Consider the following 6,220-nt stretch of genomic DNA (forward strand, 5'->3'; position numbering starts at 1 on the left):
CTGGAGTCCTCGTACTAGCCTTGAGATTGAGTATTTCCAGTCTTCAACTACAAAAATATTGTATAGATATTTTGACAAAGAGTTTTTTTTTGTCTACAAATTATAAACATGGAATTTTGACAAAGTTATTTTTTGGTTGACAAAGAGTTTTTCTTTTTTGGTACATTGAAAAGATAAATTATATCCTTCAAGGTTTGATTCTTGGACCTCTCACACCCCAACCTATATGTCACATAACTCTTACCACTTGAGTTATCATTCAGGGACAAAGAGTTTAGATTACACTTAAGAAATATCTGCTCATAATTTAAAAAAAAAAAATCCCTACCAAATATATTTTTTTTTTTAATTTCTCTATTTTTAACTTCTTATCATCTCATCATATATTACTTTCATAATCAGTTAATCACTTCACTTATATTCTATTCTTGTCTCTCTCTGGCTGCTACCGAACATTTTCCTTAAGACTATCATTAATATTTTTTTTTGTTACAGATTATCATTAATATTTGAAACGTCATATACTAATTAGTTTTATTTCGGTATACAGGCTACACAACACACTATTTAGACCCTGGACGATGCAGGTTGGTTATATTCTGATTTTGCTGGTCAATATAATAATAAAATTGATATGAAATGAATATGCTTTACATCTTCCATGGTATATATATTACTCAATCAGTTGCCATTTGTATAAATTTATATTTCTTGAATAATAAGCTGCCAAGTCCATTAAAGTATGTGATTGCATCCAATTTTTTTTATTGATTTGCATGCTGCTGCAGATTATGCATACTCTCCTCAACCATATCCCATATATAATATAATACTATTAGTTACATTAACAAATATAATAACTGGAGTGTGAACGGGGGGAGGAAGAGAGAGTTACAGCTGTGGTATCTGATAGGCTGTAAAATACAACAGTGAACATGGTGGGTAGTGCATCTTCTCTCTCCTTTCCAGCTAACTAGGTTGAGTTGAGATGTTGTGCAAGGCATATATATGTTCTCTCCAGCCCACAAAGCAAAGAAAACATCTATAGAGCTAATTTGGTAAAATCCAAATTCAGTTGCCGTTTCTCATTTATTTTAATAATACAAATTAAAATGAACTAATTACTAAAGAAAAAAAAATTAAATGAAAAACATTTTTAAGACTAGTGTAGTTTTGGCCATAGCTGGTGTTGGTGTGGTACTGTGGTATAGAACTCGCCTCAGCTGAAACATTTTCAAATCTGAATGAAAAAAATTCGTTGTGAGATACCTTACCTAACTCGCATCATTTGAGGCATTTCCTCATTGTCATCAATTGGACACTAGCCATAGCTGGTGTTGGTGTGGTGTGCATATAGAACTGGCACCTCACATGAAACATTTTCCAATCTGAATGAAAAAAAAACTTGTCATGAGACACCTTACCTAACTCGCATCATTTGAGGCATTTCCTCATTGTCATCAATTGGACTTTGGCCAAAGCTGGTGTTGGTGTGGTGTGCATATAGAACTCGCCTCACATGAAACATTTTCTAATCTGAATGAAAAAAAAAATCGTCGTGAGACACCTTACCTAACTCGCATCATTTGAGGTATTTCCTCATTGTCATCAATTGGACACTTAAATCGCCTCATGTGAGACATTTTATTCACATCTCACTCACTACATGTGAGATGCCTTCCATTCAACCTAACTCATCTCACATGAGGCATATTCTAACCCTATACTAGTATCACTAACCACAATTAATCACACGTCTTCCACTCTCTCCTTTACTTCCCCCAATCCCTGTCCAACCATTTCTTTACATACCTACAGTGAGCCGGTCAGTTGCTTTTGTGTATTACAATGGTAGGGCATTTGAAGGTAATGGAGGTCTAATGTTTGAAAGCTAGAAGAAGTACATGAAACTAAACCGCGACATATGGACATGAATAATATAAAGAAGAGAGTTCACAACAAGTTGGCCTGGGCGTAATCAGGTTATTTCTATTATGACTTGTATATTTTTGGTTTCACATAATTCAAATAAATTTATTAGTCTTCAATAATTTAATGAAGAAAATGTGGAATGCATGATCAACTTGTGAAGCAATCATTGATGATATAATTATGGAGTTGTACATTGATATTGATTAGGTTGTGTAAGACCCTAGTTTTAGTTATAGATTAAATAAATTAATTTCCTATTCACGCTTAGGTTTCGGTGTAACGTGAAAGGAAACTGAATAAGTGTTTGCAAATTCGGATGACTTAATGAAGGAGAAAGTTCAGAAAATGACTAAGGATGGTACTATAGTTAGTTTAGGTTATTGCTCGAGCCATTTCTACACCCGGCTAAGGTCGAGAGTGTCCGAAAAAGGCTATTTATGCTCCTAGAGTACTGTTTAAGCGAAATCCAAAATCGTTAGAAAAATAAGAACCTTCGCGTATTTTTCCCATGACCAGTGTTTCGCTACGGAACTCTGGACTGTACACACAATAGGTTTGGCTTACCGGATGTCTGTCGAAGCTAGGCTTTATCTTCTCATGGACTTTAATTAAGACCCTGAATAAAGATTTTTTCTATTCGGAGCTTTTAACAAAGTTTCCATCCGCGACCCCTCATTTCTTTCGATGATTGCGATCTTTCTTCAGAAGGAAGTTTCTTCATCCGACGTCAGCTGCAAGAAGTTGTTTTTCGGTTTAAATTGATCCATACTGCGTTTGGATCGTTTTCTTCAATTAAAAGAATCTCATTTTGAATTTTGGCTTTCTGTCTTCAAATACTCGCCTAAAATCATCAGAAAAAAGTACCAAGACGACCGGACCCACGAAATCTTTCATTTTCCTCATTTTCCCTCCGCTATAAAAGGAAGAAAAATGAGAAAATCCCACCATTTCCCCCATTGAAGCATGCGGGTAGAGAGAGAAATGAGGAGAGAAAATTCTTCGTTCTTGCCCGATCTTCCCGATTTTTGTTGCGTTGGATTGCCGCTGAGGTAACCTTTCTACTCCTTGCCTTTGTTTCTACTTTCTGATGTTTTTCTCTATGTCTTTCTGTGCTCAAAGTTTTGAGCATTTTACAAAAACATCTTTTTAATTGGATTTATTCTTTCAAACATCTTCTACACCTTTTATGCGTTCCCTATTCACCGTTGATCGCTCGGATTCTCTCTGAGTCGCCGTAGATCTGAAAAACTATTCAAATACCCATTTTCTCTATGAGTTTGCTTTTTGATCCAAAAATTCACGACTTAACCTAGTGCCTTTAGAATTATTTGCTATAAACTGCATTCTCTACAACCCTATCAAATTGCTTTTACAAAATTTCAACTTTGAGTTTTTGAGCCTAAATCTTGACCCAAATACCCCTATTTACATTCCAATTTTGATAATTTTTCCGAGCATTGTTTTACCCCTAGTCATGACCTAAGATTATTGAGGAATTAAATTAGATCGAAAAAAAAGCGCTGAAACGCTAAAATTGGGGGGGAGTGGCCGAGACCTCGTTGAGGGGGGAAGAGAAAATTCTTTTTCGCAAAAACTCGTCCTTTCGTCATAGATTATCATACTCTGGAGATTTCAAAGTTTCGTCTGACGTTAGGTAATACTGTTAGATTGTTTCGAATGTATTTGACTGTATAATGTTATGTTTGCTCAAAGGTTTGGTTTTGGAAACCTTGGGAGCTGTTGGGGAAGCGAGTGAAGAACCCCTGCACTGCGAAGCTGAACGATTTAGAGGTGAGGGCAACTTACTTGCTAGTTAATGATTTAGGCGTTGATAACTTCGACTTGCTTATTTGATTGTGATGAAGTTGATTGAGGTGAATTGAAATTTTTTTTCTGAGGCTTCGGCCGTTGTTAAACTTGAGAATTGTGTCTCCGTTTTTTGGGGCTTCGGCCGACATATGTGTTTATGATTTGATTGTTGCTATGATTGCTGTTGACTGAATCACAAGCTTTATATGTGCTAAGTGGCTAATCATAGGATGTGTTGATATCTGTGAATATGCTTTGATGGATTGTACTAACTGAATTGTGCAATTACTGTAAGATCAAGTTTTGATCTAGTAGTATAACTCTATGTTTTGATGATTACATGTTAACTATTGTGTATGAACAATTATGGTACCGTAACGTTATTTTCTGAGTGTTTTTATGACAGGCTCTGACTCTGATCTAAATACACATAATTCAGAAGCACTTTGCTCAAAGAGTAACCTCCGCAACGCTTTCAGACTCACTATGTTCAATCTGAATAGTAGATTAAGCTTCAGAAGATCTGAAGAAAGTAAAGCTCTGATATAGATTCAGTTCACTTGAAGCTCTGAAGGATCAGAAGCTCTGAAGGATCAGAAGCTCTGAAGGTCCAGAAGCTCTGAAGGTCCAGAAGCTGAGTAGTGAAGATTATGAAGTCCAAGAGTAAGCTGGCTCTGAAGACCAAGTACTTCTCCTCTGAGTCCAGAAGCAGAAGGTACAAAGGTAAGAGGATCCAAGCTTCCCTCTGACTCTGATCACCAAGCTTCACAAGTTCCAACATGAAGCGTCGCTCTGATCAGAAGTCAACTAGGATAAAGGTCATGTCACTATCCAAAGTACAAAAGCAATTGTACCATTCCTGACGACCTTACCTAACTTATTCAGCCACAGCAAAACCTGGAAAACCCATATCTGCCCTCCAGTGGTAGCATTCCATGCAAACTTCCAAACCTTATTCCTTGGAGTATATAAAGAGGCTGAAGATGAAAGATGCCGCCTAAGAAACTTTGTTCAAGCTCACGCGACATTCAAATATTCTCTTAAGCAATATTTCTTCATATTGTACTTATTGTGTTTACCATTAGCTTTCTGAGAAGCATTTCTTTGTAAACCCAAACTTTCAAACAGTTGTTTGTGAATCTTAGTGATAGCTAAGTCATTGTGTTGTTAGTCACTTTGCAGGTTACAAGTGCAGTTGTAACAAACTCTGATTAGTGGATTGCCTTCATTCTAAGAAGGAAGAAATCACCTTAACGGGTGGACTAGATTAGCTTGAGGGATTTATCAAGTGAACCAGGATAAAATCATTGTGTGCTTTCCTCAACTCTTATCTTAGCGCTTTTATCTCCGGTGTTTGAAGAGATTTGTTAAAATCTTAAGTGGGAAAAGTTTTAGACTGAAAACGCTATTCAAACCCCCCCTTTCTATCGTTTTTCATACCTTCAATTGGTATCAGAGCGCAAGTTCTGATTACCACACCTAACAGTGTTCAGTTATCCGGGCCGGTGTGAAAAACTGAGATGGCTGCCACCATTGAAGCGCAAAAAGATGTCTACAGTGCAAAGCCTCCTATGTTTGATGGTCAAAGGTTTGAGTACTGGAAAGACAGGATTGAAAGCTTTTTTCTGGGCTTTGATGCAGATCTCTGGGATATTATAGTGGATGGCTACGAGCGTCCAGTTGATGGTGATGGCAAGAAGATCTCCAGAACAGAGATGACTGCAGAGCAGAAGAAGCTTTACTCACTGCATCATAAAGCTAGAACTATTCTTCTCAGTGCTATTTCTTACGAAGAATACCAAAAGATTACAGATCGTGAGTATGCTAAGGGTATCTTTGATTCCTTGAAGATGACCCATGAAGGAAACAAGAAAGTGAAAGAATCAAAGGAGTTGTCCTTGATCAGGAAGTATGAATCCTTCCAAATGGAATCAGTGAGTCCATTGAGGATATGTTCTCCAAATTTCAGTTACTCATTGCTGGAATAAGACCCCTCAACAAAAGTTACACAACTGCTGATCATGTCATGAGGATTCTTAGAGGTCTTCCTGATAGCTGGATGCCTCTAATAACCTCCTTGGAGCTCACAAGAGATGTTGAGCAGATGAGTTTGGAAGAACTCATAAGGATACTGAAGTGTCTGAAAAGGCTAAAGCTCTCCAAGCTGAAGAAGAAGAATCTGAAGAAAACTCTGAAGATTCTGATGAAGATGAGCTAACCTTGATCTCCAGAAAGCTCAACCGCATCTGGAAGCACAGGCAGAGCAAGTACAGAGGCTCTGGAAAGACCAAAGGAAAGAATGAATCCTCTTCTGGTCAGAATAAGTCTTCATCAAAGGAAGTCACATGCTTTGAATGCAAAGAATCAGGGCACTACAAGAGTGATTGTCCTAAGCTGAAAAAGGACAAGAAGCCAAAGAAGCATTTCAAAGCTAAGAAAGGTCTCATGGTGACTTTTGATGAATCAGAGTCAGAGGATG

The sequence above is a fragment of the Lotus japonicus genome, chromosome 2 (genome assembly GCF_012489685.1).
Source record: "Lotus japonicus ecotype B-129 chromosome 2, LjGifu_v1.2".
NCBI classification, from domain to species: domain Eukaryota; kingdom Viridiplantae; phylum Streptophyta; class Magnoliopsida; order Fabales; family Fabaceae; genus Lotus; species Lotus japonicus.